Genomic DNA, 27,925 nt, shown 5'->3' with positions numbered 1-27,925 from the left:
TGAATATTTTTCCTGTATTTTTTAGCCATTTGTATTTCCTCTTTGGAAAAATGTCTCTTCATATCTTTTGCCCATTTTATAATTGGGCTGTTTGTACTATTGTCATTGAGTTGTAGGATTTCTTTATATATGCTGGATATCAGTCTCTTATCAGATATATAGTTTCCAAATATTTTCTCCCATTAAATTGACTACCTTTTTGACAAAGTCCTTTGAGGCACAGAAGCTTTTGATTTTGAGGAATTCCCATTTATCTATTTTTTCTTTCATTGTTTGGGCTTTGGTTGTGAAGCTACCTCTTATTACTAGGTATTGAAGATATTTCCCTACATTATCTTCTAAGGAGTTTTATGGTACTGTCTCTTATATTTAGGTCTTTGATCTACTTTAATTTTTGTATAGGGTTTGAGGTAGGGGTCCTCTTTCATTCTTTTGGATATGGATATCCAGTTCTCCCAGCCCTATTTTTGAAGAGACTGTTCTGTCTCAGTTCAGTGGATTTAGGGCCTTATCAAAAATCAGTTGACCACAGACCTGGGGGTCTATTTCTAAACTCCCAATTTGATTCCATTGAACAATACATCTATCTCTGCCCCAGTTCCATGCTGTTTTGACCACTACTATTGTAGGCTTTAAAGTCAGGAAGTTTAAGTTCTCCAACTTTGTTCTTCTGTTTTAGAATGCTTTTGGCAATTCAGGGCCATATCCCTTCCAAATAAATTTGATAAATTGCTTTTCCTGTCTGCAAAATAGGTTGTTGGGATTTTGATTGGAATTGCATTGCATCTGTAGATCAGTTTGGATAGACTTGACATCTTAATGGCTTTTAACCTTCCTATCCATGAACACAGAATATCTTGCCACCTAATTAGGTCCTCTTTGTCTTCTTTTAGTAATGTTTTGTAATTTTCTATGTAGAGGTCTTTTACATCCTTAGTTAAGTTTATTCCTAGGTACTTGATTTTTTTAGTTTCTATTGTGAACGGAATTTTTTTCCTGATTGCCCATTCAGTTAGGTCTTGTATCCTGCCACTCTGCTCAACTTATTTATTAGCTCAAGTAGCTTTGTAATTGATTTCTCAGGATTTTCCAAATAGAAGATCATATCATCTGCAAATAATGAGAGTTTTTTTTCCTCCTTTCCAATTTGGATGCCTTTTATTTCTTTGTCTTGCTGAATTACTCTGGCTAGAACTTCTAGCACAACACTGAATAATAGAGACAGCAGGCATCCTTGTCTCATTCCTGATATTAGGTGGAAGGCTGTCAGTCTCTCACTGTTGAGTACTAAGCTGGCTGTGGGTTTTTCATATATGCCCTTTTTTCATATGGAGGAAGTTTCCTTCACTTCCTACCTTTTGAAGTGTTTTTATCAAAAAGTGATGCTGAATTTTGTTGATATCAAGATGTTCATTTGATTTTTCCCTTTTGATTTGTTAATGTGTTGTAATACATTGATTGATTTTCTTATGTTGAATCACCGTTGCATGCCAGGAATGAAGCCCACTTGGTTGTGGTGCATAATTCTTTTACTATGCCTTTGGATTTGATTTGCAAGTATTTTGTTGAGAATTTTTGCATCTATATTCATTAGTGAGATTGGCCTGTAGTTTTTCTTTCTTGTTTCTTTTTCTGGTTTTGGTTTTAGAATGAGGTTAGCTTCATAAAATAAGTTAGGTGTTGTTCCTTTTTCTTCAATTTTTGAAAGAGCTTGAGAGGAATGGTGTCATTTCTTTTTGGAAAGTTTGGTAAAATTCCTCTGTGAACCCATCTGGCCCTGGCCTTTTATTTGTAGGGGGCTTTTTGATGACTAGATCTCTTTACTTGTGATTAATTTCTTGAGATCGTCTATTTCTTCTCAAGTCAGTCTAGGTTGTTAATGTCTTTCCAGGAAATTGCCCATTTCCTCTAAGTTGTCTGGTTTGTTGTCATACAGTTGTTCATAGTATTGTCTGATGATTTTTTTAAGTTTCTTCAGGATCCATAGTAATGTCCCTGCTCTCATTACTTATTTTGTGTATTTGGGTCTTCTCTCTTTTTCTATTTTGCCATTCTAACTAAGTGTGTGTCAATCTTGTTGATCTTCTCAAAGAACAAATTTTGGTTTTATTTATTCTCTCAATTGTTTTTTTTTTTGTTCTCCAAATCATTTATTTCTGCTTTAATCTTTGTTATTTCTTTCCTTCTACTTGCTTTAGGGTTAGTTTGCTTATCATTCTATAGCTTCTACAGTTGTTCAGTTAGGTCTTTGGTTTTAGTTCTTTCTTCCTTTTTGATTTATGCATTTGGAGCTATAAATTTACCTCTCAACACCACCTTTGCTGCATCCCATAGGTTTTGAGATGTTGTATTCCCATTTTCATTTGTCTCTAAATATTTACCGATTTCTCTTGCAACTTCTTCATTGACTTACTGGTTGTTTAAGAGTGTGTTTAACCTTCATATATTTGTGTAAGATATTTCTTTGGTGGTTATTGATTTCTAGTTGTATTCCATTATGGCCAGAGAATATGTATTAGAGAATTTCAATCTTTTTAAATTTATTAAGTCTTGTTTTTTGCCCCAGGATATGATCTGACCTGGAGAATGTTCCACGAGCACTAGAGAAGAATGTATATCCTGGTAATTTGGGATGTAATGATCTAATCCATTTATAACATTGTTTAGGTTCTCAATTTCCTTATTGCTCCTCTGTTTGTTTTACCTATAGAAAAGAGTGGTGTATGGAATTCTCCCACTATTATTGTAGAACTGTCTACTGCTCCTTTCAATTTTGCTGATGTTTGTCTTATGTAGTTTGGAGCTCCTTGACTGGGTGCATAAACATTTATGATTATTTCTTCTTGGTGAATTGTCCATTTGATTAATATATAGTGTTACTTCTTTGTCTCTTATGACACCTTTGCATTTAAAGTCTATTTTATCTGATATTGGTATAGCTACCCCTGCTTTCTTTTGGTTGCAGCTTGCCTGGAATATTTTTTCCACCCTTTCACTTTCAATCTCTTTGTGTCACAGGGTCTAAGATGAGTCTCTTGTAAATAGCATATTGGTAGGTCATCTTCTTTAATCCATTCTACCAGTCTGTATCCTTTAATTGGTGAGTTTAATCCATTCACATTCAAAGTTATTACTGTGAAGGGAGTTCTTGAAACAGCCGTATTATCCCTTGGTTTTTAGTTGTCAGATCTATTTTTTCCCTGTCTTTCTTTTGTTCCTTTAAGTTACCCTTACTAACACTCTTCAGTTCTGTGCCCTTCTCTGGACCTTTGTCTCCTTTTTTTTTTTCCTAAGCCAGTAGTGCTCCCTTTAGTATTACTTGCAAGGCAGGTGTTCCAGTTTGCTAGAGCTGCCATTATGCAAAATACCAGAAATGGACTGGCTTTTATAAAGGGGATTTATTAGGTTACAAGTTTATAGTTCTAAGACCATAAAAGTGTCCAAACTAAGGTATCAATAAGAGGATACCTTCACTGAAGAAAGGCCAATGGCATTCAGACACCTCAGTTGGCTGGGAAGGCACGTGGCCAGCATCTGCTAGTCTTTTGCTTTTGGGTTGCATTTCAAAATGTCTTCTCCAACATGTCTCTTGGCTTCTGTCTCTCTCAGTTTCTCTCAGCAATTTGCTTGGTTCTCCAGGGGCATTTCTATCTAAGCATCTGGCAGTCCTCTCTTAGCTTCTCTGGGGCAAACTGTGGGCTTCATCTCCTAGCTTAGCATCTACAAATGTCTTTCTGTCTGCATCTCCAAGCATCTGGGTCAGTGTTGGATCTTTGCTTCTCTTGGGGGCAAAATCTGGATTACATATCTTAGCTTGTCTCCAAAATGTCTCTCTCAGCTTCTCTGAGCTCCTTCTCTCTGTGAGCTCTCTTAAAGGACTCCAGTGATATAATTAAGACACACCCTGACTGGGCAGGTCACATCTCCATGGAAATATTCAATCAAAAGTTCCTCCCCAAAAGATTAGATTAAAAGATCATGGCTCTTTGGGGTCCATAACTGCTTCAAACCAGCACAGTTGGTATGGGTTGCCAGGGGTGGGGGGCAAGTGCAATGGGAAATTAATACAAAATAATTGTAGGGTTTCTATTTGGGTTGAAAGGAAATTCCTAGTAATTGATGGTAGTGAGCATACTGCAAATTTGTGAATTTGATTAATCCCACTGAATGGTATGCATTGGAGGGTTTGGGATGGGAAGATTTATGTCATAAATATGTTTCCACATTAAAAAACTAAAGAGATAAACTAAAGAGATAATTACAATTAAATGTAATATACTGGATGGAATCTAAGATTGGAGGAGAAAAGGCTCAAAAGGACATTGTTGGGGCATAAGAAAAAATTGGTATATAGAATGTAAGCTTTATATAAATGTTAAATTTCTTGAACTTAATAATTGCATTTAAGATTATTACATAAGTGAATATCCTTGTTTATAGGAAATGCACCTGGAAGTATTATGTGTTCAAGGAGTGGGATGCGTGCACACTGCTTTCAAATATTCAGAAGACAGACAGATACACAGACAGAAAAAGACAGAATGAAATGGCAAACATAGCAAAATGTTAATATTGGTGGATCTGGGTATCTGGGAGGTGTGGTATGTTGGAATTCTCTGTATGGGGTTTATATTATTTTTGCAAGTGTCCTATAAATTTGAGATTATTTCAAAACAAAATGCTCTTTAAAAAGGTCAAAAACTTAATGGAAATTTGTAAGCTCTGGGAATCAAATGGCAAAACAAAAAGCTGACAAGGAGGTATAATGATTAGGAAAATAAAAGAAATCAAGAAATTATATGCCAAGTATTTCAAAGAAGACTGATAGATCCAAAGAGATAAACTAATACTTTTTTCAAGTAGGACATTTAAACTACTTGTGTTGCAATAGGAAAATTTTAAAGGACTGAACAAAGCTGAGAAGTGGATTTTTTTGTTTTGTTTTGTTTTTTTATATCTTGCTCATCTGATGTATGCTAATATTAACCTCCTTGTAATAAGAAGCATGTGAGAATGAGAATACTCAGCAACACCTATTTCTGAATGCACCTAAGAAAATTAATTTGCCTTCCATTATGAAAAAGGATTGTCAAGAAGCAGAATTATAGACAAGCAACAACTAGAGAAAAGGGGTTTATGGCATTGATAGTACTTTGAATGGTAAATGAAAATGAAGAGAAACAAAGAATCAGATTTTGTGATTAAATAGAGTCTGAAGGGAAAAATCTTAGACTATAAATGTGCAAAAGCTAGCTATCCAAAACTGACCAGAGGAGATAGAACATTAATAAAAAGGGCAAGACAATGCAATAAGGGATGAATGAAAATCTGCATATAATATGTTTACAAGATAGATATATGCAATCAATATGCAACCCAGAAACACATGTTCTTAAAGTTAATCCATTTTTGTGGGTTTGGACCCCTAGTAAGTAGGATCTTTTGAGGAGGATATTCAGTTAAGGTGTGACTCACCTCAATCTGAATGGGCCTTAATCCTTTTACTGGAGTCCTTTATAAAAGAATGTAAATTCAGACAAAGAAAAAGCCAGGGAAGCAAGAAGCTGAAATCAAGGAAACAGGGAAGAGTAGGGAGAAACAAGCAAATTCTGCCATGTGCCTTGCCATGTGGAGAGAAGCCAAGGATAGCTGGTCTTCAGGAAGAAAGCATCATCCTGATGATTCCTCGATTTGGACATTTTCACAGCCTCAAAACTGTAGGCTAATAAATTTCTATTGTTTAAGCCAAACCTATTTCATGGTATCTGCTTTGAGCAGCCTAAGAAACTAAAACAATATTAAATATTTTACAACAAAAAAAATGTGAGCATTGAATGAGGATGAATACAAAAACATGACAGTAGACAGTAAAATAAGGAGGCAAAATTTTTCTTTATCTTACAAGACGTCACTTACTATTTCCTCCTATCTCTGTTGGAGTTCTTCAAGATATTTCTGTTTCTCTCCTACCCCTTAAATGTTCTTTTTCATAGTTTTATCCTTGATCCTCTTCTATTTTCACTACATCTTCTTTCCTTGGTAACCTCATCCTTTCTTGTGATTAAAACCACCTACATATCATTGACTCCCAAACTCAGTCCTTATTTCTTTCCTTTGCTCCACTTGCCTGCTAGACCTTTCCACTCAACACCTTATTTTGCCATTTCCAAAAAAGAATGCATAAGTGTTTCCTTTAAATTAGAATTTCTTACATGTCTAATTTGGGCTAAGAGCATTACTATCTACCCAGAAATCAAAGTAGAAATCTTGAAAACTTTCCTTAGATGGTTAAGTTCATATGTTAACTTGGGTAGTTTATGGTGTTCACTTGTTCAGTCAAGCAAACTCTAGCCTGATTGTTACTGTGAGGATATTTCATGGATTTAAATCATTAGTCAGTTGATTGCATCTATGGCTTATTACATCCACAATCAACAAAGCGATTGCCTTCAGCAATGAGAGAAATCTCATCTAATCAGTTGAAGGCCTTAAAGGAAGAACTGATGATTTCAGAAGTCAGAAAAAAGAATTTCTATCTACTTCAACTCACCAGCTTCTCCTGGGGCATTCATTGGAACATTCACCAGAGTTCCCAAATTGTGGGTTGCCCTATGGAATTCAGACTTCCAATCCCCATGATCATGTGAGCCAAATTGTATAATAAATGTCATAATATTTACATATGTGTGTGTGTGTGTGTGTGTGTGTTCTGTTGGTTCTTTTTCCCTGGAGAATCTCCATATTTTCCATCAGCAACATTTCCATCCTCCTCCTTTTACCCGCACATACACATCATCTTCATTGTCACCATTGCCATCATAACCATCAGTCTCCAAATAATTTTATAATACTGCTGACATCCCCTCTTAAAAAGCATGCCTGATATATAACTTCCTGCTTAACATTTTCCACTAATTCCATCATTCCTCCTCTTCACACTTAAAGACTATGTAATATTTATAGTATAACAAGCTACTTTATGTATTTAATATTTTACTTTTTTACATGTCTATCTATACTGGAATGCAAATTCGTCAGGAACCAATCATAGACCTCTAAGTTCATTAAATATTTGTGTAATGAATGTATTCTTTGCACGGCTGCTTGCTATGGATTGAGCATGCTTTAAAATGGGAATTATTAATCTTTAGTCTTTGGATCCCCATGGGATCCACGGATAGAATGCATGGGTCAGCAAACTTGGATCAAAATAACTCTTAATTTTCATTAACCTCAAATTAAAGTTAGCATTGTCCTCAAAAGAACAAACCACAGTAATATTTACACTAATGAAATCACAAATTTATTAATATTAGATATGGGTTGTCACAGACATATTTAAATGTCTTTAAGCCCTTTGCTACTTTAAAATATGGTAATTATTAGAGCCAATGCTAGACCATATGATGTAATATGTTAACAAAGAAATGCATGTACTATGTGTGATAATTTTAAACATTTTGATAGATGTACTTTAATGTAATTGCTTTCCTTTGTAATTTTATGCATTTTATTTCATTCATTTAAATCCGAGAAGGGGTCTACAGGCTTCATCAAACAGCCAAAGGGTCCATAATTAAAAATTGTCAAGAACTCTCGCTTTAGAATGAAATGAACAGAGTATAACATCAAGAAATTTATTTTGGATCTGCTATTAGGTCAACATCTCTTCTCACTGTGCAAGAAATTAATGAAGGTGAACTAATAAATCAGTTGAGAACCCAAAGAAAATATAGTCTTAATGTGAATACCAGTAGCACAAAAAGAAAGGGAATTTATTTCAGTGACTGTAAAAGGAGACAGAGGCATGAGTTGCAATGTTTGAAGTATAAAGATTTATAGAAAAAAAAACAACTGCAAAACCCTTGTTTAATGAAAATGAATGGACAGTGAGCTATTTTTTAAAAATCTCTAATCTCTTGGAAAATTTATAACAAAAGACAGAAACATTACCAAAGATGATGGTCTGCTCAGAGAGAAAGTTAAACAAACAAAAAAACTTAGGCAATTAAGAATACAGGCAAAATAAAGTAGGAAAATTTACAAATTACTCCCTCCACTATAAAAATGAAAGAACTGGAAAAAGCGACTGGAATTAACTATGTGTTAATGCTGGAACAGAATGGACATTTAAAACAACTACAGGAGTGCCAGAGGAATTCAGCTTTTATAAGTGAAAGCAAGAACCCGTGACCAAACCACGTTGCTCAGCCCCGCGGAAGTTGCTGCCAAAACAGCTGTGGCTGCATCAGCCTAGCTGGAGCCCTGGAGCAGCCCCCTTGGGGCAGGGCTGGCAGAGGAAAACTCCTTCTCCAAAAGTTGGGTTTAAGGGCCCAGATTGGTCTGGGGAATCCCTGCGGGACCAGCAGGGAAGCTGCCTTCAGTTTTGGTCCTGGGGGCAGCAGCGCTTCCAGCCTCCTACCAGTATCTACCTGGATATTGACAATTGAGAAATAACAAACTAATCTTCAAGGCAACAAAGGCATTTATTTGGGATCTTAGAATTGCAGTTCAGGAAGCACAAACTCAGTTAGCAACCCAAATCGTGTCCCGCCTAGTCACTTCCAAGCAAGGGTTTTTAAAGAAAAAGAAAAAGATGACATAAGTTATTTGTGACTGGAGGATATTCAGGGTGCTCCAAATAAATAAACCTGAAGGTTAAATAGTTTACTGAGTTCTTTACCTTGTGGTTTGTGTTTGGTGTCTGGATGTCCTTGAGGTTTTGAGGAACACTGTTGCTTGAGGCTTTGCATACTTCAGCAGTTTGTGAAAAATGGCTGAGATTCTGATAAGAGTAACCTCCAGAATGACCTCCCAACTCCATTTTAAATCTTTCAACCGTAGGAACTCTATTTTGTTTTATTTCTTTTCACAACATAAAGAGCTAGTTTGTTGTTGTTGTTGTTGTTTCCTTTTGTATGTGGGTGTTTCTTGATCTGACAGATCCCCAAGGGCACAGCAGAGCTTCTGGACTTGATATCAACCCTCTCCACAGCAGCAGATTCTGGCCTCACACCAGCATCTACCAAGACTTAAATATCCAGGACATTTTTTTCATTGTTTGGATTTCTTCTTTCTCTTTCTTGTGTTGTCTAGTCTGGTGGATCCTTGAGGGCCCAGCACAGACTGTTTCTTGGTTTCCCGCAGAAGTAGCATTTTCTGGCCTTTTACCAGCATCTACAGAGATATAAAAAGCCAGTGCACCTCATTCTTTTTTTCTTTTCTTTCTTGTTTTTGTTTTTTGTTTTTGTTTTTGTTTTTTGTTTTGGTTTTTTTTGGTCAGCTTTTTATTTATTTATTTTTTTTATTTCTCTGTTCTGGGGTCTGTCAGATCCCTGAGGGATGAGCAGGGATGCTGGCCTAGGTTTTAGCTTCAAAAGCAGCAGCTTCTAGCTTCCCACTGACATATAACAAGAGACTGGGAGAGACAGCACATTTCATTACTTTTTTCCTTGTTTTCTTTCTTTTGTGTGTGTGTTTTGTCCATTTGCTAGTATTTTTTTTTTTTCTTTTCTTTCTCCCTATCCTTCTCTTTCTTTCCTTACTTTTTATTTTTTTCTTCTTGTTCTTATTCTGGTAGCCCACAGAGTGGGAGAACTAGATTTACAGAGTGACTACAATATAATACTCAGAATGTACTATTCTCAACAACAACAAAATTATAAAATATACATAGAGACAGGAAAGTATGGCCTAGTCATAGGAAAAAAAGAATTCAACAGAAAATATTCCAGAGGAAGCACAGTCTCTGGAATTACTAATCAAAGATCTTAGAACAACTCTCATATATAGGATCAAGGAACTAAAGGAAAATATGGGCAAAGAATGAAAGGAAATTAGGAAAACTATATGAACAAATGAGAATTTCAATAATGAGATATATATTATGAAGAACCAAATGGAAATTCTGAAACTTAAAATTACAATAATTGAAGTGAAAATTTCAATAGAGAGGTTCAAGAGCAGATTGGAGGCAGCAGAAGAAAGGATCACTGCACTCATGCACAAAACAATTGAAATTACCCAGGCTGAAGAGCAGAAAGAATTTAAGTCTCTTCCTCTTCCTCCAAATTACGCCTATCTTTTTTTTTTCCTGGAAAACTGCTCTGGTGAAGAGGTGCTTGATCTGTTTTCTTCACTTTTTCCCCTCTGCTTTTTGTACTGCCAGGTGCAGAGCAGGGATTGAAAGATGTAGGTAAAAATCTTACTTGATTAGCACTGTTTAATCCAGCCCTAAGGGAAATTTCTCAGTTTTGATGTGGGCAAATGAACAGGCTGACCACTTGCTACATTTCTTCAGCCTCTTTCTCCTGGAGGTACACCATAGAGTTTCTTGGGTAAGATGCTTTTAGACAACTCAAGCCCTCAAGCCCAGGTACTTTCCATGTCATCTGATTGACTTGTGGGAAATTTATGCAAGTTTCCTTTACCAAAAGGTGGATGTGCAGTTTCCATAATCAGCCCTGATTTACTCTCTCTTCTGTCTCCTGTGAGAAGTTTCTTAGGCAGCTCCCTCCTTCAGACTCTTGCAGGCATGGCGTAGTTAAGGATTTCTATGTTTCTACGTTCACAGACATTCTCAGATATTTGAGAACCCTCTCAAGTGCTTTCACAGTGTTCAATTGAAAGGTCAGGGTTGGGGGGAACAAAGACACCCTCTACCTCTACAAGTTCATTTTTCACTTTCTAGTCTTCTTTGATTTAGGTTGTTAGGGCTACGGTCACTGTATTCAGTTTGCCATTTTGCAGGAGGTTCTTCATGGCTGTGTCTGGTGTTTTGCCAGAGTTCTGAGACTTTTTGGGGAATCCCATTACATCATGTTATAAAAACAGTTAAAAGAGAGAGTATAACAGATATAATCTGATTGCCAATAAAGTGCAAAGTGGAATTATTTGCCTCAGAGAGCCTGAGTCATTCTATGAGGGATTAGTATTCTGTTGGGATTGTGAGGCTTTCAAATATATGAACTGTGTGGTGACAGGTTCAGACCTGTTTTTTAGAGTGAAAATGAGAGAAGGAGCCAGGAAGAAAGAGAGGAGGAAGCCAAGGAGACAAGTTAGAAGGCTATGATGATTTAAAGGGGGTGAGAGTGATAAACATCCTAATAAGGCCATGGCAAATGGAAACATGAGGAGAAGGTGGGTACAGGGAGATTACAAAAGTACAAGTGGCAGTACCTGGGGACTGGTTGGATAAGAAGAAAGAAAAAGGTTCAAAGACAATAAATATAAGAAACTTTGGAATTAGTTTTGGGAATTTATTGTTGTAATCACTAAATGTTACAGATTAGAATAAGGACCATTCCTTATTCACCATGTACACCAGTTATATTGTTTGTTTTTTGTTTTCATCTCCTTTGCTGAGGCGGCCTTTTTTGGCAATAGGCAGAGACGGATTGGAAAACTGGTTTTGTCAGTGGTTTGTTATTATCTTGGGGCCATTATTACCTCTAGAAGTCGCAAAATCTTTATTTTAAAATTTAGATCACAATAACACGTTCATAGTGAATTACAGGATTGAATAAGTCCACAAAAAATGTTAATCCCTCCCTCTGCTTATCTCATTTTTTTCCATGTACAATGTATATTTTGTTGTGTCTTTTACAGCCCTGTTCGAATATTTACATGTCTTAGTTTCCTTATCTGCTAAATGGAGTAAAAATCTTTCTTGTATCTGTTATGAAGATTTAATGAGATATATATATAAAAATTTTAATCTAGAGTCTGACAGTGAGCATTCATGAAATAGCTACTGCTTCCATTTTTGCTGCACATAATAAACCCTCAATAAATATTTGTTGAATTATTGATTCCATTTGGGAGATTACATATGGATTTGGTTGGTAAAAAGCACAGAAGGAACCATACCTAGTTAAACTTATGTGAGAAATGTCTTAAAATGTGATTTATACTTTCAGGTGTACTGACTTGTTAATCATCTCTTCAAGTCTTAACTTGTTTAGACTAGCTGTCAATTATCATCTTGCAGTTTATTCTTGTGTACAAAAAATGAGTTCATGAGTAATGCTCAAATAATATCAGACAGGGAAGACATAGGGACAATTTTATTTGAAATTTTACACCAAATATTGCAATATTTACATCTGTAAAATTAATGATAAATCAAAACTTTTAAAGTCTAATTATCTTTGTAATTTAGGAAATGAAGATCAGAAATATTAAGATAATAATTTTAATTCAGTTGAGACTGAGAACTAATGGAAATGAGATGTTTTCTAAGAACTAGGTAGCAGATAATTACTTTCATCTGACCCAGAATTATAGACTTGATAGATTTCCCTCCTTGGATTCTCATGTGGAAACATTTAAAGGAGCTTATGACTCAAAAAGGCAAATAGTATTGTGCAAAATCATATGACTCCCCTAATCTTCAACTCATCTTCTCCTATTACAACATTTATTTCTGGCTGGATAGGAAAATGTTATATGAACTACAAATTGTCGCAATAGTGTAAAAGCAAAAATTATATATTTCTTTCTTGAAAGGGCTTCCCAGGAGAATATCCATTGTATTACATGGGGTGGAGAGCTGGGCATTACCTGCATACCACTTTAAATGCCACACCTGCTTCCAGCACGTAGCCTGCACTTCCTAATCCTTCACATTCATCAGAGGATTTTAATAGGAAGAAATATGATACTGATACCCTTGTGAAGGATGAAATGGAAAAGGTAGAATAAAATTAAAGGTAAGGAAATAATTTAGAAGTCTTTTAATCATCGGGGTGAAGTTTGATGAGGGCTTGAATTAGGAAGTTTCCGTTATCCAAAAATAAACATTTCATCGCTCATAATTTTTTATAGTTCAAGTTCTAATAGTAAAGGTGGTTCCTGCTAAATGAACTTGGAATTTAATGAAGCAGTAAGCCATTTAAATCTAAACCTTATATGGAGAAAGTAGGTGATATACTCAGAGTTACTAGAGTTAAAACATAAATTCATTTGATTTCATGAGTCCTCCGGCCACTCTGTGATGATCCGGTTCAAGTGGGGAATCTCTGAGAACTTTAAAGCTGTGAACATTGAGAAAGAAGGAGCTAGCTTGACTGATTGGAAAAGGCAGAAGGTAAAGCCCTAGAGCTAGGCAGCGTGAAAGCTGGATTAACACACCATGTCATGCAGTTGCAAAACCTCTCCTCAGGTGAATGTAAGACATTCCAGAGGATGAAAGGAGTCCTTTCCTGAGGGGTTGCCCTGATGCTACCAAAATACAGGGCTTGATTGTGAAGGAGGATGAGGTGTCGAGAGAAAGAAACTTATTTTCAGAGTAAAAAAGGCAGTTAAAAAATAACAAAAGGAAACAAATCATTGATTGCAAAGGGCTGGGGGTGGAAGGAAGGGATTGACCGCTTACTTGATTGTGTGAGTGGTTATAGCACAGTAAATATTTGTCAACATTCAGAGAATGATATGTCTAAAAAGAGTGAATTTTCCTGGAGGTAAATTATGCCTCATTAAACCTGAGTTTAAAAAAATTAAATGAATATGATTCACTTAGGAAGGTGAGCAAGTTAATAGAAGTAGAAAAAAATATGCTGAGTGATTTAACCCACAAGTTTAAATTAGAGCAAGTGAATTAAGAGATGACCAGAATTTAGAAAGATAAACGGGCTAGGAAATTGCATATTTATTTGATTTTTTTACTGCAGGCTAAGTGGTAACTGTGTATTTCTTACATGCAGGAATTTCACATAGTTCTGTACTGAATGAGAACTGGAGAAGGCAGAGATACAGGGAGACTGTGCTTGAGTTTGCATTTCCTTACTCATTTCGAAACTGGTATTTCACAGTTTGGGTTCTCCAGAAACAAACAAGGAGACTGAGTTTAGTGAGCAAGATGTTTATTACAGATCAGTGTCTGTAAAGAGAGGAGGAAGTAAGAAGGATTGGGTAGAGGAAGAAATCAAACTGTGATACAGGCCCAGTGAAGCTTTGGCTAACTTGGCATGGAGCTCTGGAGAGAGCATTGCTCATTAAGGTGTCCAGTGTTCCGGCAAAATGGCTAGACCTTTACTCCCCTGCCTTGTTCAATCCCTGGATGCACAAGAAGCAGTTTGTCGTAGCTGAGGCCAGCTCTGAAGGAGTAGATAGTGGAGGCTGTCTGCTGACCGTACTCCCTTCAGCAAGTCTTTCTTTGAAGGATCTGGGTGGTGTGTCTTCATATTTATCACAGTTCTCCCATTTGCCACTGGGATCTACTTCTCCATATGTGTTCAAGGAACACCTGCTCCAAGATCAATGAAACAAACGACAGCTGCTTCGCAATTCTTCTTGGAGCCACAATTGCTACTTAATTTTGACCTGCTTTCTCTTCCACTATACATCGCAATTTCCCTCACCCTCAGCTACCACCTCTGCTGGCTTCAGTGGCTTACCTGGCTGTTTGAACTAGACCGTCATTGCCAAGGGGTCTGAGTCCCTGATCACCATGCCCTTCTCAGACTGGGGTTGATGGACTTATATTTACTGTTACAATTGGGTGAGTATCAATAGATGATCAAGTGGATGACCTGGGTTTCATATGTGTTTGTCCCTGCACCCAACATGTGACAGCAGTCCTATTTCCTCCTGAAGATCAGGGTAAATTACCCCTGCCAAAACTTAATTCCCCTTCTTTCCTTTTGGTATAGAGACCCAAGGAACCTGAAGTGCCCAGGCAACAGCCAAAACTATCATTCAATAGGATACTTGCTGTGGCCCCTTGAAAAAGTGTGCCCTCTTTGGAAATCAGGACCTCTAACTGGAGAACCCAGAGGTGTGGGAACAAAAATACAAAGTCATACCCAAAGTGATGGTAAAGGGGGCTGTGTCTCCTTCTATGCCTTTGTTCTGGGGCCTATATATTCTTTATTTTTGGGATAGAGTGCTATATAAAAGTCTTTGATTTAATGCATTGATTGTCTGTGAAGGTTGATACCCATCCTTGTAGACTGTTGCCTTTGAGCTGCAGTTGTGCCTTCAACAATTCATTCCAAATCAGGCCAGAAACCTCTGAATGCAGTAAGCATAATGACTAGCACATAACATGGTCAAGGGTCCTAACTGGTATCTCCTCTGTTGAAAAATATGTCTGGCCTGATGTGATGCCATGTGGGATCCTATGCCAGTGGACCAAACACTCCATAAGACTTCAGATAATAGTACTGGCTGAGGTCCTGCATGCAGATATGGCAATCCCATATCTGAAATGCATGCCTATTCCTGAGAGATAGAAGTGCTAGCTCTTCCAGGATTGTAGGGGCCCAGTGTAGTCAACTGGCTCCTAAGTGGCCAGTTATCCCGTTTTAGTTTCCTAGGCTGCTCAAAGCAGACACCATGAAATGGGTGCATTATACAATGGGAATTTATTCACTTACTGTTTGAGGTTGAGAAAATGTCCAAATAAAGCCATCATGAAGGCGATGCTTTCTTTCTGAAGACCAGCTGCTGGCAATCCTGGGCTCCTCTCTCACATGGCAAGGCACATGGTGGCATCTGTTGGTCTCTCCCTTCTCTTCCAGGATTTGTTGCTTCAGCTTCTTGTTTCTGTGGCTTTCTCTCTGTGTGTCTGAATTTCATTCTCTTATAAAGGACTTCAGTAAGAGGATTAAGACCCATTCAGATTGACGTGGGTCACACCTTGACTGAAGTAGCCTCATCAAAAGGTACAACTTACAATGGGTCCACACCCACAGGGATGGATTAAATACAAGAACATGTCTTTCTGGAGCACCCACAGCTTCAAACCACCACAGCCCGCGTGAGGAATGGTGCCACATCAAGCCTCAGCATTGGTCCCTACTGCTGGCAGACTGAATACTTGGCAGAGGCAACACCTAGACCAGCCTTGATAAGTCAGAGTCCATGCTTTTGGTCCCATCTATAACCTCCATCTGTGTCTTATGGCCATTTATTTTATGTGTCCTTCATACATGCACTGGAGTGGCAGATGACAGAAACTGGTTGACATCAACATACTGGTTACTTTGAGTATTGGTTGTTTAGTGACTCTTCTGTGGTGGATGCTCTCTGTTGGGCATTAACATGTGGTATATGCATCTTCACATTTTATGGCCACTCCCCTACATCCATCCACATACCTCTACTCCAGACACTGTTGTCCCTAATCTTTCAATCTATTTCCTTCCAGGCATCTGACCAGCAGCCAGGTCATTTTTCACTGCCTTTGTATGCTTTCTTTTTCATGGTGGGTGAAGCAAAGTGTAATAAGTTATACTTACTTTGTAGGAGATATTCCATTATCTAAAAACCACTGGATATCTGAAAATTTTACAGAAGTAGGAGGCTCCTGAATTTCACTGAGTTAATCTCTCTCCCACTGAAGAATATGGATCCAGTACTCCAGTGTGCTGCTACCTCTTGTTCATCCAGTCTGATAATTATAATGGTATCAACATAATGGATCACTATGATGTTCTGCAGGATGTCTAGATGGTCGGTAATGCTTCATTCTACATCATGAGAGAGGGCAGGAGAGTTAGCAGAATCTTGGAGCAAAACACTAAATGAATATTGTTGTTCATCCCTGTCCCAGATTTACCAGTGACTTTTCTGACTGGCATAGAAAATAATGTGTTTACCAAATAAATGACCCCATACCATGTATCTAGGGCTGTATTAATCTGCTAGCAAATATAGGCATGGCAGCAGCAATCAGGAGTACTACTTGGTTGAGCTTACAGTACTTTACAATCATCTTCGAGAAACTATCCATATTCTATATGTTCCAGTTCAGTGAATTAAGTGAAAATATCATGGAGATCACCACTCCTGCTTCTTTTAGGCCTTTAAGGGTGGCACTAATCTCCTTAACTGCCCCCTATACAGTTTTGATTTAATATCTTGGCTAGAGCCAGGTGGGACAGTTTCAGAGGCTTCCACATGGCCCTTCCCACTACAGTAACTTTTACTTCACAGAAAAAGGATTCAATGTGGGAGTCAGTCCAATTGTCCAGTGTTTTAATCCCAGTGAAGAAATGACCACTGAATTGATCCAGTGAACACACTTTAAGCTGGACCTTGGCCAGTAGTCCATTTATTATCTGAAGTCCATAAATCCCAATTATAATAAGGAGTATAATGATACTTTGGGTCTTTAGGTGTCAATGCCAACTCATATACTCTATCCATTAGTCCTCATACTATCTGAATATTGCCCTTTCCTGAGGAAATGGATACAGGTTCCTTTGGGAAAGGACTGGGGAAATTGTTAAAGTATAATTACTATTGTGTTGCAGGGTTGTTACTCCTAGGAAATCAGCTGCTTCTGTAGTCAAAGGGTTCTAGTTGTAAAAACTGGTTCAAAGATAAGAAAAAAGCTGAATCAAATGAAAATCAACAACTCCTCTTAGATCCTTCAAAGAATTGAGGACACGGGGCAAACCACAACCCTGAGAACTGGGAAAAATTGGTAAATACAGAGAATCACAGATTATGGGGATTCTGGAACCAGATGGAGCCAGCAATGTCCCTTTGACCTGATACAGCCTGTCTAGGCTTCAACTAAAAGTACCAGGCATATTAAAAGACAAACACAACAAAACAAAACACAGTCTGAAGCAATACAGAAAACATCAGAATGAGAAAATATGGCAGAGATTTTGGAATTATCAGACTGGGAATTTTAAATAACTATCATTAATATGCTAAGGGCTCTAATGAAAAACATGGACAACATGCAAAGAACCAAAAGGAAACACTAGAAATAAAAAACACTGTAACAAAAATGAAGAATGCCTTTGATGGGTTCATCAGTAAACTGGACAGAGTAAAGGGAAGAATCGGTGAGCTTGAAGATACGTCAATAGAAACTTTACAAACTGAAATGCAAAAAGAAAAAGAATGAAAAAAAAAAAAAAGGAACAGAAGAGCCAAGAACTGTGGGACAATTACAAAAGGTATAGCGTATATGTAATGGAAATATCAGGAGAGGAAAGAAAGAAAGGAACAGAAGAAACATTTGAAGAACTGAGAATTTTTCAAAATTAATGAAAGATACCAAACAATGGATCTAGGAAGCTGAAAATACACAAAACAGATAAATACCACTCCCAACCCCAACCCCAAATCTATACCTAGGCATATCACATTCGAACTGCAGAAAATAAAAAATAAAGAAAATCCTGAAAGAAGCAATAGGGAGGAAAGACACTTTCCCTGTAGAGAAACAAGGATAAGTATTACATCAAACTTCTCTTCAGGAATCATTCAAAGAAGGAGAGTGGAGTGAAATATTGAAAATGTTGAAAGGAAAAAACACCAACCTAGAATTCTGTATCCAGTGAAATTATTCTTCAAAACGGAAAGAGAAATAAGGACTTTCTCAGAAACAAAAATTGAAGTAATTTATCAACAGAACTTGTAAGAAATGGTAAAAGAAGCTCTTCAGTGATAAGGAAAATGATATAGGTCAGAAAACTCAGGTCTACATAAAGAAGGGAAGATTTGAGAATGGAAAAATGAAGGTGTGTCAGAACTTGCATGGGAAACTCTCTGGGCCTGTATTTTCTTGAGTAGTTTGACTATTTTCTATATTACTTCCATTAAAATAATCTAATTTTTCTGGCATCAATTTTGACATTCTCTGTTTTCCTAGAAATTATTTATTTGATCAGTCTTTTAAATTTATTTCCATGGGAAAAGAAATATTAAACTCTTATGAATCCTTTAATTTCCTCTGAATTTATACTTGTTTTCCTTACCATTTCTTTTTAATCTTTATATATTCTCCTTTTTAAAATGAGGTCAGCTAGAACTTGCCTATTATAATTTTTTTTTCAATTTGCTTTTGAATTTATTTATTCATTGTATTGTGCTTTGTTTGTAACTCCTTTACTTCTTTTAACTTTAGTAATTCCTACTGATTTCCTTTGCTTTCTTTCATTATTCTTTGTCTAAGTTTTTGAGAATGATGTTTAAATTATTTGTTTTCATTCTTTCTTTTTAAAGAATAAGTATTTAAAAAGAATATTTAACACCTCAAATTTTCTTCTAATATCACTTTAGCTGTATCTCATAGAGTCTGATAAATAATATTTTATTATCAGTTTTATAAAAATTCTGCATTTACAGTTTGAATTTCCTTTGTGATCAAAGAGTTTAAAGTTTCTTTTAAATTTTTAGTCCTGAAGCCCTTTTTAAATTTTATTATGATTTTATTTGCATTCTGATAATAGAATGTTTGCTGTACTATTTCTGTCTTTAAAAATAAAATGACAAGGGGCAAAGACCACCCACTTGAGAAAGAACAGTCTTTTCAACAAATGGTGCTGGGAAAACTGATCTCCATTTGCAAAACATTGAAAGTGAACACTCACCTTGTACTATATCTGAAAATCAACTCAAAATGAATCAAAGACCTAAATATAAGAGCCAAAAATATCAAACTCCTAGAAGAAAACATAGGGAAGCATCCTCAGGACTTTCTATAAGGCAATGGTTTCTTAAACTTTATATGCAAAGCATAGGTAACAAAAGAAAAAAAATAAATGGGACCTCATCAAAATGAAAAACTTTTGTGCCTCAAAGGCCTTTATCAAGAAAGTAGAGTGACAACCTATACAATGGGAGAAAATATTTAGAAAACGTATATCCAATAAAGGTTTATTATCCAGAATATATAAAGAAATCCTTCAACTCAACAACAAAAAGACAAATAATCCAATTTAAAAACGGGTAAAATATTTGAGTAGACATTTCTTCAATGAAGATATACAGATGGTCAAATAGCACATGAAAAGATTCACAACATCATTAGCTATTAGGGAAATGCAAATCAAAACCAAGAGATATACTTCACACCCACTAGAATGACTACTATTAAAAAAATGGAAAATTACAAGTGTTAAAGGAGGTGTGGAGAAATAGGAGCACTCATCCATTGCTGGTGGGAAATGTAAAATGGTGCAGCCACTGTGGAAGACAGTTTGGTAGTTCCTCATAAAGTTAAGTATAGAATTACCATATGACCCATCAATCTCACTCCTAGGTATATAACCAAAAGAATTGAAAGCAGGGACTCAAACAGATATTTGCACACCAATGTTCATAGTGGCATTATTCACAATTGCCAAAAGATGGAAACAACTCAGGTGTCCATCAGCTGTTGAATGAATAAACAAAAAGTGGTCTATATACACAATAGAATATTACTCAGCCACAGGGATGTGGACCAAGTTTAAGAACGTGTAAACTGGATACATAATTCAATCTGCAGCAGAGACCATAAAGAAAAGAGAACATATTCTATCATTTCATTTATATAATATTCTAAAGTAGGCAAACTAATCTATAATGGTAAAAATCAGATCAGTGATTGGCTGGGGTGAGGGGAATATGGAAACAAAACGACATGAGGGGATTTTCTGAGATGCTAGAAATGCTCTGTATCTTGACCGTGGTAGTGGTTAAATGGGTATGTAAATTTGTCAAAACTAACTACACTGTACACTTAAAATGTGTGCATTTTAATGTATGTTAATTGTATTTCAATAAAGTTTATTTAAAATGAAATAAAATTGGTATATTTGCAATGGAATCCACAATTTCTGTTTGAGTCTTTGACATCATGGAAGAAAACTCATTCTCCTTCTTGAAGGCTACTTGGGAAGACTCTATATGTCTTTTTTTTTTTTTTTAATTCATTCCATTGAACAACTTTTAAGGTGGGGCTGACCTAAACTCCAAAGTAGCTTTAGAACATGCTGAAAAATTCTAAGGTTGGCCAATAATGTATTTTAATTCACATATGACAATACTAATGTTCTCTGCCTAAAGCAGAGTTCATTCAGGGTTATGTAAAGAGTGGATAAACATTGGGGTTCTTCAGGATGACAGCTTTCATGGATGACTGCACTGTCTCCAGGTTACTGTCAACTAAGGCAAACAAATGCTGCACAATTCCAAATATTTCTACATCTTTCAGAGGAGCCAAGGTTGGGTCTTCAAGATCAGATACTCCATCATCTGACAGAGCACTGAGCAAGTGGCATAGAGCAGGAATAATCTGAAGCTGACAGCAAGTGCCCTGTAGAGTTGCCACATTATCTGGCATTTCTGTTAGTGCACTCACCAAGAAGTAGGCCACTGTAAAGAGCTTCTGGTAGCTGACCACATCCTCCTGCAGTGGACTCCCGCCCTGCACACCGTACCCCACCAGCTGCTGGAAAGCCACAAGGTCCTACTGCCGCAGGGGCTCCAGCTCCCCCAGCACTGCCACTGGGGCTGCAAGGGCGCTGACCACATCATCAAATGCTCTTTCCAGGACTACATAAATAACAGATGAGTATCATGAACAGTTATCAGTCACATAATTTCTTTCAAATTTTGCCAGTGATTGCTCACCTTGCATCCATTATTCAGTTTATGCATACACAGCAACGTGTGCATTGCACTGTCTCCTTGTCATCTATCTGACATTTTACAAAAGCGGGTAACTGAAAGAGAAAATTGGCCAACAAGGGTGAAAGTGCAGTAAAAAAGAAAAGAAAAGTAATAATGCTGGAAGTGAAGTTTGAATCGAAAGTAAATGGAGTTAGAGGAGAAAATAGCTGATCATGGAAATGTTGACACTACTGCCACTGGACAGACTCTAGATATGCAGCCAGAGGAACTCAGTGAAGGCAAACCTTATTGACTTAAATGAGGAAAGTGGTTGTGATGAAAGGATGAATATGTCCCAGAGGAAGAGGCAAAAAGCTTTACATTAAAGGAACTCACAGAGATATTTCCCAAGAGTGAAAGTGCAAAAGATAAAAATGTTTGGAAACGCATCCAATCTTAAAAGGAGTATGACACTTTGCTCACTCAATACCATAATTTATTTGATAAAAAGAAGAATGCAAGCACTGTTCAGACTATTTTTGATTATTTTTTCAATGAAATAAAACACTTTAATTCTCAGTATTTCTAGCATTTTAAATTACAGTACACTGAATATGTTTTACTATTTTTTTCATTTTCTTTTCCATTTATAACCAATAAGAATTTTTAATATTTTGGAAAAAAATGAAAGGTTACAGAACAACCATAATTCTTCCCATTGGTTATTAAGATTGCTTTGTGTGGTCATTTTCATGGCCCCACACTACCATGCAAAGCAAGGACTGCCTATAGCTAAGAACAATGTCTGACTTCAGGGAATATTAATTTTAATAAAACTGAGTGGTTGAGTTTTAAAAACTGTTTCGGAAATAGTCTGCATATCTAAGTACAAATATATATATATATATATTCTCTACACTTATTCCTCAAATAAAAGAATTAAATGTTTTAGTACTGTAAACCTTTCATTATTTAGACCACACATTCTTGATGAAAATTTGTTCTTGGGAAGTGAAAAAATCTTACTTTTTTAAAAGCATAAAGCACAGGTATATATACAGTATATAAACAAATATATATTGTATGCATGGTATTAAAATTTTATGGGACCAGTTGATTAGGTTAAAAAGGTCTGAAAAGGCTCCTTAAGAGAGTGGTGATGAAAAAAAGATGTGGAGAAACCCTGGTAAAGACAGAGTATAAATAAATTTTTTAGAAATTGAATAAAACAAAACCACACTGGTACTTGGGTCTCTGCCAACACCAGAATTTCTTCTTTTTGATGACTAGACTTAGAAGTTGTAACTTAACAGTCATTCAAGTTTGTACTGCAATCAAGTTCCCACCTGCATCTACTTGTCTAAGAAAATTCCTTGTAGCTTTGGCAAACATTCTGAGGGCTCCAGAGCACCCAAGGTCATAAGAAAGAGAGATGCAGCCCTGACATCTGGGGGCCGGCCTGGTACTATCAGCTGGACCCTGGTGTCGCGACGAACTGGCCTGGCACTCACAGCTAAGACCTTGGCGTTCTCCCACGACAGCCACCAAAGCCCAGGTAGCTGCATTCTCAGCTGGCACCTGCCTGAGTGGAGGAGCTGCTCTGGGGCAGGTTGGGAGCTGGGACTCCAAACGTCTTTTCGAAACATGTTTCTGAGTCTCTGGATAACCCTTCAACTCAATGATTAGGATAGTCTATTCCAGTTTAGACTGACAAAATTTGTGAAGACCATCACAAAGAAACCAAATATTCTGATTTTTATACTCTGTGTATGTATATACAAACAATTATTTGGAGGGTGTTATCACAGCATCATAGCATTAGCATTATAATCAGTCTGAAAATTAAAGAAATGATGTATCGTCTGCTTGAGGGAACCACTACTTTTATCTAAAGGGTTTAGTGCAGTACCTGGAATATAATTGTTGCTTAATAAATACATGTCATGAATGAACAAAACTCAATGAAAACAAATAGTCCAAAGCCATCACTGGTTTCCATGACTGCAGATCTCTGTTGACAAAGGAAATACTGATAGACTAAAATAAAAAATACAAAATCAATATGGCTTAGGTGACAACCTATTTTGCTAGGCTCCAACCCAATTCACAGGGCTAAAGAGCAGAGGCAGATTCAGTTCTAACAAACAGAACTGAAAAGTATTTATTTAACATAATAGATCTTATACTGGGAAAAATTTAAAGGGATAATTCAAGATCACAACCAGAAAACACCCATTAGAATTAATTAGCCTTAAGAAATTAACTAGCATTATATAGGAAAACAGCACAAAACAAATAGGTAGTTTTTGTCAATCCCTGGCAGATGAAAAACAGAAAAATATCTCTGAATGGAAAACAAACAACAATATGGCCTTAACTTTTAGCAAAGAAATAAAGCAAAGGTAGCTTAAAATCCAACTTATTAAGAAGCAGGCAGTTGAGAGTAATTTGAGTAAAACTGTCCTGTGACCTATGAGGTATTATGTAAATGCAAACAATGACATTCCAGGTACACAGCAAGTTCCAGTGGTTACAAGTTAAACATGTGATTTTATGGTCATATTTTGTAAAGCATCTTGATTAATATTGTCCAAAATATGAGAAGTAAACATTATTTTTAGTTTAATAGAAAATAACTCTACCATGCATATTTTTTTTCTTCACATAAGATAAGGCATAAATTTCATGGGTTTCTGTATCCTTGAAGTACTTGCTAGCATCATAGAATTTTAGAATGTGTAAGGCCTCCAAATAAAAGCCTAAGATCAGAGAGGTTAAGTGGCCTATCCAAGAACACACATAGAGGAAAAGGCACTAGAGCCTACATTTCTTGGCATCATATTCAGTCATTGATTCATTCAAGAAAGTTCATTGAAGATTAAATATTTATAAGCCACTATTTACAAGGTCTCTGTACCAAGAAGTTTACAATTTATGATGAAAACTTTGAATCCAAATTTCTAATTTTATATGATTTCAGAATAATTAAAATAGTTAGATGAAGGCATCCATAAATATTTATAATTACTTTCCATTAAGCTTACTTCATGGTATTCAATAAAATGTAAAATTAAAACACACCAATGGACAGTACTTTTAATGCATATTCCATTAAGAGATTTGAAGAGTCCCCAAAGTCATTTATTTTGATAAAAGGCCTATTTATTCTATTCTATTGGTATTGAAAGACACAACATATAGCAATGTCCAATGTGACTGTTTTCCTTTTCTTAAGATTTGTAAAATCAGACTAGATTTGCATTTCCCACCATTCTATGGGAGGTTTTCATAAAAGAAATTTTCCAAGTAGCTTATCCAGATGAAATCAAGATATAAATCTAGAAGCAATAGAAAGATTTCTTTCATACTTCGTACCTTCTATGAAACCAGGTCATAAACAATTGTATTCACAGCTACTAGCCAGCTACGATCTTGGTCATAGTATGCTGCCACTGGATGGCAGGTGCAGGTTGGTTTTCACTAAAGCTTAGGAGAGTACTGAAAAATTTGGGTTTTGTTCTTAATTAAAACCAATGTATTGTGTGTATTCTACACACATACGTTACACACAAACGCCTGCTTTGGTCTCACAGAATCTTGCCATGAAAAGACTGTTACATCAATTTTTGGTTGTGAGAGTACATATTTTAAGCTTGTCTTAAGAACATAGTGTATTCTTCTAAACTCATTGTCTCCTTGGGTCTTTATGCCTTTATGATTTATAATCTTATTAAACAGCACCTGTATTGGGCAGAATAGGGTAGGCTATGTTCTGCTGACAAATAAAGCATGAAATCTCAGTGGCTTTAGACAATAATGGTGTCTTGCTCATGCAAAGCCCAGTTCAAGTCAAGCATTTTTTTTTTTTTTAAGACTGGGTAGACAGTTACATAAAATCATATTATAATAAAACTATAATGTGAAGCAGAAAGAAAATGTCCTGAATAGGGGCATAAATCATGTTCTATTTGCAGGAGCAGAAAGTAAGATGGGATTATCTTTATTGAAGGAATTCTCTAAATGCTACAGAGGTGATGGCATAGCTGGGCCTTAAAGAAAGTTTAGATAAGTCTGATACAGAGGAGAGTGGGGGAAATGAGAAAAGAAACATGAGAAGATACGCATGGTGCAGAATGAAGAGGGGTTAGAGAACCCCCAGATTATGAAACTGTGGGTATAAAGTAACAGATGAGCCTGTGACCAAAACTGCGCCAGAAGTTTGGTTATTAGTTTGTATTCTACATATGTATTTACTAGCTTATTTATTTGTGGAGCATGAGTTTCTAGAATATTGAGTATATCACCATACTTTGTTTTCCTCATTGCTATTTCATTTTATAAGCAGAAATCAAGGTAAAACTTTTACCAGAGCATTTCAAATTCTAATCATATGGTTTGCTTTTTCCTCAAATTGTATTTTTTCGTAATTCCTAAACAATATTAAGACTATATATCATAGGATAAACTAGATTTTTTCCCACCTAATTCTTCTTCAGATTCCTTTCTACTCCAACCAAACATTTACTTAGCATGTCTAGTCATAGCATCAAGGTGACTTAGAAATGAGTCCCCAAATACTAACTCTAAGGCAGGAGGTGAATTAGACCAGATTTTAATTTTTTGAAAAACAAAACTAAAAAAAAATAAAATAAAATAAAAAAATTTCTAAGGTTACGGTATTATGATATGAATAGTCATGTTTGGGAGTTAGGTTAAATAGGCCAAGTGTCATGGACAATAAATTAAAAATCAAAGAGAAGGACAAGTAAGAATAGGGTCAAAATTCAGGAAATATATGGTCTTTCTTCTTCCTCCTCTTCTTTGAAATGAAAAAAAATGTGGTGAAGGAGCAGGAAAAAAATAAATAGCAAATATTTGAGAACATGACCTTGAAACATGTATTTTTATGTTGTTTTCTTTCAAAGTTTAAGAATTACTTACTATTCTTTTTTATGTAATACAAATGCAAAGTTTATAGTCATTGTTAGATAGTCCACCATTATCAAATGACTATTACGCCTTATAAAATGCCTATTTATCCACTTTTAGGTTTTAAAAATCCACAAGTTCTTTCTAGAATTTTGTTTTCGCTCTTTAGTTTCTAAATTACTCCTTTCTTTAAAACTGTCTCAAACTTTTTGAAATTATTAATAATTGCTACCATTTATTTACCTCCTATTATGTGCCAGACAATTTGCACAAATCATCTCAGGTAAATTGTATGGCAGCAACAAAAATTTGCTATTTCTATCTCAGTTACAAAAGGTGAAATTCAAATTTTGTTCAAGCACACAGACTGGCTGCGGCAGACTTAAGACACTAACTGTTATGAACGTGGCCAAGTGACTTAACTTCTCTATACTTGTTTCCAAATTTGTAAAATGTGGATCATCATAGTAGTATCTAAAAGGGTTAGTGTGGGTACTAACTGAGACAATCCATGTAAGTGCCTAGAATAATGCTTGACAATATAAGCACTTAATATTATTACTGTTATCACCATTTTGAATGAGTCCCTACGGTTTCAAAGCTCAGGTCATTTCCACTAAATTCCCTTGGTTTCTAGCTTAATTTAAGCCCTAGAATTAAAAAAAAAAAAAAAAAAAAAAAAAGGTTCTAGGAAGCTATATTATTATCTAGGATTAACATAACATTTTATCTTTTTCGCTTTTTAAAAACAGGAATGGGGAAAATGCCAGCTAATTGGTAGAAAAACTGCAATAAGACTTCTTGAATCCAAGCTCACCTTTATTCCCCTGGACAGTTTCTTTTTCTCTAAGTAGCAATTTAACCTTTAAAGACATCAAAGGGGCTCAACCTTTGCAGTTACTCAAACGTTTATTTCCAACCCTTCTTCTTTCCAACATTTCCAAAAAAACATGTTCTAAACTGGAATAAAAAAAAGGTGGAAAAAAATCAAACCAATGACCATAATTACCCTTATCTCTAGAACTATGCATTGTCAAATAGGTAAATCCTATTTTGAGGAACTGAATAACTTGAGAAACTAAAAATGAACATTATAAATGACTTTCCTCCATTTCTTTCCTATTTTCAAGTTCTTCATGTACTGTTTCCTATACCCATCCGCCCATGGTGTAATTTTTTCCCCTTGGAGTGATCTGATTGGTGAAATAATCAAATAATAATCCCCTTTCCCCCAAAGGCCTTAATTATAAAATGGCCCAACAATTCCCCTCCAAGTTTAAGATGAGGAGCTTCTAGTCGCCATGTTCTTTGCCAGGCTTCTCTCAGTTTGCATCTTTCCTCTCCCATAGGTGGCACACCTCCCTGGGTTATCTAAACAGAGCCACCGCACACCTGGTTCCTAGTTAGGCGCGAAAATACCTCGGAGAAAGCGTGTCACGACCGATCTGGAACAACAGATCTTTCTACCTGCCTTTTGGCTTTCTCTCTTCGCCACAACTAAAATACGAAGTGGAGCACTCAGAGCTACAGGGCAAGTATCCAGAATAGCGTTGACAGGCGTTCGGAGCATGCTCAGTCGCCCTTGAGTCGCCGGGCGGCGGCAGTGCCCTAGCTCCCCCCACCCCCCACCCCGCCACCCGCGCGGACGGCCCGC

At 36.3% G+C, this 27,925-nt stretch overlaps 2 long non-coding RNA genes across 2 annotated transcripts; both read right to left on the bottom strand.

Annotated features, from left to right (window-relative positions):
* Positions 1 to 13,845: 13,845 nt before the first annotated feature.
* LOC119542485 lies at positions 13,846 to 15,434 on the bottom strand. Its single transcript, XR_005218483.1, has 2 exons — positions 15,378 to 15,434; positions 13,846 to 14,245 (listed from the first exon to the last, which is right to left on the bottom strand). It is a non-coding gene; the product is annotated as an uncharacterized LOC119542485 (long non-coding RNA).
* Positions 15,435 to 15,660: 226 nt separating this feature from the next.
* LOC119542450 lies at positions 15,661 to 27,874 on the bottom strand. The gene is made up of 3 exons (XR_005218479.1): positions 27,664 to 27,874; positions 27,089 to 27,231; positions 15,661 to 16,472 (listed from the first exon to the last, which is right to left on the bottom strand). It is a non-coding gene; the product is annotated as an uncharacterized LOC119542450 (long non-coding RNA).
* Positions 27,875 to 27,925: the final 51 nt, after the last annotated feature.

This window comes from Choloepus didactylus, chromosome 8 (assembly GCF_015220235.1).
Source record: "Choloepus didactylus isolate mChoDid1 chromosome 8, mChoDid1.pri, whole genome shotgun sequence".
Classification (NCBI taxonomy): Eukaryota; Metazoa; Chordata; class Mammalia; order Pilosa; family Megalonychidae; genus Choloepus; species Choloepus didactylus.
The sequence above is the reverse complement of the archived record's forward strand: the minus strand, read 5'-3'. Positions and strand labels throughout refer to the sequence as shown.